This window comes from Carettochelys insculpta, chromosome 11 (assembly GCF_033958435.1).
Source record: "Carettochelys insculpta isolate YL-2023 chromosome 11, ASM3395843v1, whole genome shotgun sequence".
In the NCBI taxonomy this organism is placed as follows: Eukaryota; Metazoa; Chordata; order Testudines; family Carettochelyidae; genus Carettochelys; species Carettochelys insculpta.
In genome coordinates this window covers 26,277,994-26,286,331 of record NC_134147.1, presented here as the reverse complement: position 1 = coordinate 26,286,331, position 8,338 = coordinate 26,277,994, and the positions used below count along the sequence as shown (strand labels likewise).

General features: G+C 45.1%; 1 long non-coding RNA gene across 1 annotated transcript; it reads right to left on the bottom strand.

Annotated features, from left to right (window-relative positions):
- Nucleotides 1-2,449: 2,449 nt before the first annotated feature.
- LOC142019166 (uncharacterized) lies at nucleotides 2,450-6,074 on the bottom strand. The gene is made up of 3 exons (XR_012647003.1): nucleotides 5,874-6,074; nucleotides 2,727-2,818; nucleotides 2,450-2,630 (listed from the first exon to the last, which is right to left on the bottom strand). It is a non-coding gene; the product is annotated as an uncharacterized LOC142019166 (long non-coding RNA).
- Nucleotides 6,075-8,338: the final 2,264 nt, after the last annotated feature.

Here is an 8,338-nt window from a genome sequence, read left to right as displayed (position 1 = left end):
AAGGGTTGGCTTGCTTGTATAAAAATGCATGACTCCGTAGAGTGGAAGGGTCTTTCAGCATACTAAAGGTGTGCTGAGATGTGATGAGACAGGATCATCCAAAATGTTGTAAAGCAGGCGTGTCCAACCTGCGGCCTGCAGGCTGCATGCGGCCCTGGACAGCTAGTAATGCAGCCCCACAAGATCGTAAACTTTTAACATTATTATGTGATTTATATACATTAACTATATTATATATTTTGTATGCGGCCCAAGACTATCTTCACTCAATGCGGCCCAGGCAAGCCAAAAGTTTGGACACCCATGTTGTAAAGAAAATATATTTTAAAATGCTATTTTTTTTAACATATCAAATCTTTCTGCACATTCTTTACAGGATTGCGCAGCTGGTAAATAAAACTTTAAAGAAAAACATAATTGTATTTACTGTATTTATCAGAGACACAAATAGAGAGCAGTCTTTGGGGATTTTTGCAGTGTTGCTATGTCTTCAAATGAAACAATTGCCAAATTCCTCCAGGATGAAGAGAGGGAGAGGGAAATACATTAAAAGAAGTTTCATTTCCAATTTCCTGAAGATGTTACCTTTAAAACTTATCACCACTTTGCTGTATTGTCTGGAAAAAGCCAGATGTAGTGGGGCCACAAGAAATCATGCTATCCTTGCAGCTTGGGGTCTCACTGTAAAGAGAAATCTGTATGGACTGATTTCTGATAGAACACTGGTGTAAATCAGGAGTGACTCCACTGAACTTAATGGAGACACTCCAGTAGAAAACAAGAGAAAAATCAGGCTCCATCTATTTAAAAACACACATTCATTTTCCCACAACCCTAATAATATAGAAGATTATTAAAACAAACAATTCATTGTTACTGTTTGCTAACTTTTAGACTGTCACTTAGATTGGCGCAGTAAAACTCACCTCGCCAGTTTCACTTTCTGGTTCTGCAAATTCCTCCACTCACCTGGACTGCTGAGCTTGTGTTTCCAACACTATGGGGAGAATGTTTGTAAAAATAACTAATTCTCATTGAAATAGAGAGATAAAAACATTTCTGTGCATACCAGTATATGTGAAATTTATTGTTTTTAATAGGGGGACCAAACTACCTGTCAGTGATGTTTTTATGTTTGCAGTTATTATTTTGTTGACTGGAAGGGACAAAGTATTTACTGTAGCTCTTTGCCTATAACACTGATGCATCCCACACGTTTCATGTTCCAACAGAAGCCAAGATAATTATACAGAAGAGATACCTGCAGGAAGTTTTGGATTTGAAAAATGCTCTGTACGACACTAGCAAAAACTACACCAGAGACCCAGTTCCTTCATTTGTTTTTTTTTTATTCTTTGCCTTTTCTTTGGCCCCCCAACACTATAGCCTCTAACTGAATCAAACATGAATAATGTTATCCTCACACACAGGTAGGGAAGTAGTACTATTGGAAGCGAGACAAAGAAAAGGGATTGAGAGTCTTTTCCAAGGTTGCCGTTGGAGTCTGTAGAACAGCTGGGAACAGATGCCAGGACTGGTTTCCTGACTTCCCGTGTACAGCCACAGTTACAAGACCTTTCTTCCTCTGGATGGAGCTAACTTAGCTCAGCACAACATGTGGTCACTAGTATACAGTAAATTTATAAATAAGTCAAATTCTGAGACCCTTACACAGTTTTTAAATGAGTTTTCCTGAACAAGAACTGAATAAAAGCCTCAGTGTTTGGCACATTATAAATGTGACAGAGAAAGGATGCAGCTTGCCCAAGGTCAAACTGCATGGACAAGTAAAATTAGAATGTATGTGTATTTTACGAGTCCTACTTGTGGCTTGAGTTCTTGAATGTGACTCCCATTTCCTTGCATTTGCATCTACCTCTTATGTAGTAGTGGCAACTAATAGCGGTAGCAAAGCTATGCAGCAGAGACCTTGGATAGCTGTAAAAGTGGCTGAACATAAAGAGGCAGAGCTGGCTCCATCTGGATAACCAGGTTTCTGTGGACCACCTACCACAAGTGGCAAACCCATGCACTAGATCACATCTGTGCAATGGGGATTTCCAAATTCTGATGAAGCTGAGGATGGTAGTCTTTCTGAAATGGAACTAGATTCATTTTTTGCGTCCAATTTGTGCCATGAGCTTTGCATTGGCTGCTGCTTTGGCCTGCATCTGCTTAGCTTTGGCCAGCTCTATCAGGATTTTCAGGATATGTGTGGGGACATCAAGTGATAGGAAGAACTTAGTCCCAGGGATTCTCTTTTTGACACTAGTGGCTTTCTTGTGGCTGAGTGAAGGCAACAAGGAAAGCGTCCTCTTGGCTGACTCCTCCAGTAACGCCCAACATACTTCCTTGTGGCTGGCCTCATCACCTCTGCCATGGCGACTTCTGTTTGCTGCTGAAAGGCCCTTATCAGCTGCCAACTTCAGGATCTTGCTGTTCTCCGCGGTGTCGCTGGTTACTAAGTTGTCTCTCTCCTCATGGCTAGTTTGGGGAAAGTTTGCTTCAGTATCATAGATAGTCTGAAGTATCTCACTCCCCATTTCCTCAGAGGTTCTTGCTGGAGCCCAGGACAGAATCAGGAAGCTTAGTAACGCTAAGATTCTGTGGTAGGGCATCATCTAGGAAATCTGCAAATGAACATGCAGTGCACTGTCAGTAATGAACACGAGATATTCCATGGGAAAAAAAAATCAACTGGCTGTACACAGAAAGGGTCTTTGCACCTGTGATAGCCACATATCCTTGTCCCATATCTGCCTTGTGACATTCTGCAAAAGGGTGCTTTTCTTTTAACTTATGTTCCAACTCTGGACATCTGGGGATGCAACCAAGATGTTTAGTAGCACAGCAACCACATTCTATGTGCAAGCAGCTGGCAGGTGAATACTGCCAGGATATGCTCACAGATGTCTTCTTGTTAGTGGTGAGGGAAGTGATTTCTGTGTTTCCAATATGCCTTGGTAAAGTGCGTTGGGACCTTAGGAATGAAGGCATTAGAGTAATGTAAGATAACATGCGTATAAGATACAGAGAGCCAAGGAGTTAGTGAAGCATCATGTATTATATTCCTTCCTCACTTGGTCCCATTTCTGACAAGCCCCCTGCACAAGCGCTGCAGGTGGAGAAAGCCTCTCTGTCATTGGGGGGAACACACAGAAGGTGGGGCTCTTGAAGGTAGCTCCCATCTGGGATTTTGTCAGTTCATGACCTCCTGCGGAAAAGTAATGTAGCCTGGGGCTAGCCTCATAAATGCCGATCCTATGGGAGACTTGTACAGCACCTCCCCCAGGCCCCAAAGACAAGCATTTTACCCATTTCATACTTATTTTACCACTTTTATTTTCACCACAATCTTTCGAAAGCTTAGTGGCTTATTGGTGGAGGAGATTATTCCTGATTGGTTTTGCTCAGGTCATTTAGGCTGTTAGTTCCTTCACCCATTTATAACGTCTCCTTGTCTGACAAAAACCTGAAAGCAGAAAACGTGCCCCCTCGCAACCTCCAAACAGTCCTTCTTTTCCTATAAACCCTCAGAGAATTTGCATCATTTATTTCAAGGGTGAAAGGCAGAAAAGCCTCATCCCCATGTCCAAACTGCCACCTGATTCTAAATGCCCTGTAGTTCCCCTCCCTGACAGTGTATTGCTTACTTTGTAATTATTGTGCAAGATGCTATTGAGCCAAGTCTGTCTCCAACCTTTCATAACCTCTTCCCATCAGCAATTTCATAGTGACGTCCATGGCATTTCTAGCCAAAGAGGGTTAGAAGTTTGATTCTTGGCAACACTACAGATGATAGCGCTGGGAAGCTCTTTGGTGAGCATGGGAAGGTTCTTTACCTTTGGGCGCTGAATTCTGAGGAATGCAATTAGTCTGGGCAAGACTTCTGGGAGATTATGGGTTTGGGCTGCAATGGCTAGTAAGGTAACACTTGCATGGATTAGGCATTCTGGTTACCTTGTCCATTTCTTTGTGAGGATATTGCTAACTGATCTTCATGATACTGCTGCATTTTTTCCTGGTTAAAATGTTAGTTTCCTTTTCCGTTCATGCCCTTTATCTATTCAATTACCCAAAGAAATAAGCTTGAAAAACCTTGTCAGATTGGATCATGTGAATTTAGGGAACTTATCTTACTGGCAGAGTAACAAGCTGAATGAGATATTAGCTTTTTCCCATGTCTTAAAACTGATGATATTTGCTTTGAACAATAAATTGGAAATTAAAAATGTAAAGCTAACCATTTTTAGGCCCTCTCACCTCCTTGTAATTCATTCTTGATACCAGTTTCTCTATAATGCCATAGCATTTTACTTTTATTTTTTTCTCGGACAAAAGATAGTAAACTAAGGCACTGAGAACCTGAGTAATGTATCTAGAATCACAGGAGTGCTTGGCAGAGGTAGGACTAGAACTCAAATCCTGATTTCTAGGCACCTGCTATAGCTACCAGACTTCAGTGCTTCCTGCAGCCAAGCACAGAACATGGGTCTTGTTCCAGTCTCTTATGCTCTAACCACCACACCCCCCACTCCATACAGGTTAGCCACTTGCATTTTACAAGCTTGAACTTCAGATGATCCTCCACAACTGTAGCTATCCTCACCTTGAGCTTCTCTGGTCATTGGCCCAGGACCATGCGCAGCAGTCACCACCTATCCTCAAACTCAAGTTTGAAAAAGAATTGAAGCGACCTCATGCTATGGAAGCAGCCATGACCACAATCCATTGTATAAATGATTGCATCAGGAAAGATTCTGAAAAAGGTGGTTCCCTTACAAACATCTCATTAGGGAAAGGTTCCCTATCAGACCAGTATCAGAGGGGTAGCCGTGTTAGTCTGGATCTGCAAAAGTAATGAGGGGTCCTGTGGCACCTTAAAGGCTAACAGAAATGGTAAGAGGAGAATTCAAGACCTGCATCTGACGAAGTGGGTCTTTGCCCATGAAAGCTTATGCTCATACATTTCTGAATGCTAACAGAGAGGGGGCCGTGCTAGTCTGTACACTATCAAAACAAAAAGCAGTCAAGTAGCACTTTAAAGACTAGCAAAATAGTTTATTAGGTGAGCTTTCATGGGACAGACCCACTTCTTCAGACCATAGCCATTCTTCAGACCAGGTCTGTTCTGGTACGGCTATGGTCTGAAGAAGTGGGTCTGTCCCATGAAAGCTCACCTAACAAACTATTTTGCTAGTCTTTAAAGTACTACTTGACTGCTTTTTGTTTTCATACATTTCTGTTAGTCTATAAGGTGCCACAGGAACCCTCGTTGCTCTATCAGACCAGCTTTCTCATCAAGACCTTTTCCTAATATCAGGGTTGCATTAGTTCTTCTTTTAATTCTTTCTTTATTCTTCAGTTTAACAAACAGGGGCCAGTGGGATTAAATCTTCTTTGTACTAGATTGTAATGCTGCAGGCATATTTGTAGCTGTAAATATGTCACATTTTACATCATTGGTTGTGCAGCCTGAGCTCTCTCAATGGCTCCTGCTCAGACAGACACTCAAGACCGAGCACTCTTTCACTGAGGCAAGATGACTTGCTCAATAGTTAATCACAAGAATTCCTTCAAGGTGGATCTCCAGGCTAGACTGAAAGAAGAGATTAGATATAAGATTTCTATTTTCTGCCTGGTCTTACGAGTATGTTTGCCCAACATCGCGGGGCCAGAGCTAAAAATCACATCTGCTGATTATGGAAAACCAAACTTCTTATAATCGTTCTCCATTGAATCTTAAGCATTTTAAATACATGGCAGGAGCCAGGTGCCAGAGACACAAATTAAAAGCATACATTCTCTCCCAGCAGATCACACGCTACCACTTAAATTAGATCCTTAATTTATTGTAAAGTTTGAAATATCACCTTTTGCAGCAGAACCTCCTCCTGTCAGCTGTCTCCTCTTCAAATACAACCTCAGCAAACAAGCCACACTCCACTGAAGTTAGCAAGGAGAATGGGTGAGTTAGGAGCCTCTTGCAACAGCTGCCTCTGTTGTGGCCTGAGTCAGGGCAGCTTGCTGTTTTCATTCAGCACAGGACTCCTGGCTTTTCTTATCACCCCAGTGCTGCCCCCTCCTCCTCTGCTGAGGCTGGGAGTGACACAGCATGAAGAGGGTGTGAAGGAAAATTTTGCCTTAGTACAGATGAGATCATCTGTGGGGGGGGGGGGGTGCTTGTCCCCCTCCCCTGACTCCCAGCAGCACAAAGAGTGTTTCAGGGTATTCTGGGCCTGTGATGCAGCAGTGCATTAATTATTTCATATTTGACTATCAAAATGATTATGCCATTTAATTGAGTACTCCTGCTCCTGTCACCCTTGTTTAATCAGCTGGGAGTGGGGGAACCCATGCTAAACCCTCAGGGACATCTCAGTGCCACTTCTGGATGAGCAACATTCTCAGAAACCAAGTAGCTCATGCTGTAAAAGGGTTTCTGACTTTTACATGGTCTACTTTGGAGCAAGCAGCCTGGATCCTCCTGGCTGGGGAGATGTTGTGATAACGCACTGCTTGCCAGTATATCACACCTTTGGGTGCTTATCCCTCAGAAGGAACAGTAGATCACATGGCTCTAGCCCCTGCCATCATCACATCTCAATGGGTACAGAGTAAGCACTGCATGGAGGCAAAGGAATGGCCAGCCTGGGGGAACTGTGGGGGGTAAGAGATTAAACCAAAATCTTGTGCTGCTCTTATATGAGTAAAAGGCTTGCTAGAACCCCAGGGCAAGGGATGGATTCTTTTTTAGTGTGTCCACAAACTGTTATGGACCCTGCTTCAGCCTTTGCTCAAGAGGAGCTGAGTGTTCAGGCAGTGGGGCCGACAGCCACTGCAGGCCTGGGGGCAAAGTGGAAGGAGAGGCCAGGAGCTGGGAGGAGCTGTATTTGGGACAGAGAGATCTGGTTACTCTACTCACCTGGGCAGATTTCTGTGTGAGGCTCAGCACGGAGAGATGGAGGTAGTCTGTACACAGGCCCACTGGTGGGAGGGCAAAGGGGACTGTTGCCCTGGGCCCCTTTGAAATGCTGTGGAAGCACTCGGCCGCCGGGCTGTGCATGGCTCTGCGGGAGTGAGGTGGTGACCCAGAGCTGACTGCCTTTTTCCCTTGGCCTCACCCTTTCCAGGGTGGGGAGCTGGGCCCCCCCTCCCACTTTGCTCCAGGTCTGTGGGGGCTGTCAGCCCCCCTACAGAGTGAGATTTTGGTTTAATCTCTCACCCCCACAATTCCCCCAGTCTGGCCACTCCTTTGGCTCTATGCAGTGCTGACTCTGTCCCCACGTGTTGGGCTACACAAGAACTAACGTCACAGCACTTTACAGACATGAACAAATTTCTCCTAATACCCAGCTGTGAGGCATCCACAGGTGGCTGCTGTCCCCATGTTCTAGAAGCAGAAACAAAGCCGTAGGACAGGAAAGTGATGTGCCCAGAGCCACAGCAGGAGGCAGTGTCAGAGCTGGCAGTACACACAGGAGTCCCTTGATGCTTTGCTCGGAGCACTTTGCACTTACCCATAAAGGGAGACTCATAGTTTGCTGCTTTAGTACTTGCTAAAGGACCTGCCTGTCCTATTAGCCTCAAGCTTCTGGCAGCACTGAAGCAGCCATCACTGCCCTACTCTGCTGCCATGCCAGGCATGCCTCCATGCAACAAAACATGAGCTATATCCAAAAACACCTAAAAATAGCCCATCTCTGCCCAGCGTGGTCTACTGTGTGACTCTGGTGGCTGGGAAGCTGAGCCTGGCCCACACCCAGCCTGACCTGGGTGAGAGCTGGCACAGCTCAACCACATGCATCATTGCAACCATATCACTCAGCTCCTGAGCCCCTGCTCAGGAGCCACAGGGCCATTCCAAGATTCCTAAACACAACCCACAGTCCTCCAGGCCTAAGCCGCAGCACACGATTATTCACAGTCTCTGACAATGACCCCCAGCGAACACATGGCAGGAGGAACTGGCCAGGCAAAGCAGAGCCAGGCAGTCAGTCAGCTTTGTCTCACTGTGTATGACTGTGACTGTGACTGCTGTCACTGGCCACCTTTCAGAATTGCTGCCCTGGAGCTAGACTGACCCTCTGGTGGGCTCTGGATATGCTCAGTGTTCATTAGCTGGCCTCAGTGGCAGCAGGGCCGCCGGCTGGAACAAGTTTGGGGTGGAGGGAATGTGAATTTCTGCTGGTGAATGCTGCTGGCTTGATGGCAATAGAGAGTCATGTTTCCAAAGACCAGCTTACATCAGCAGGGCAAACGTCCTGTATCTACTCCCACTGGGGCTCAGCCCAGACCCTAGCAGGGCTCCCTCTACTGGTAAGTAGAGAATTCAGTC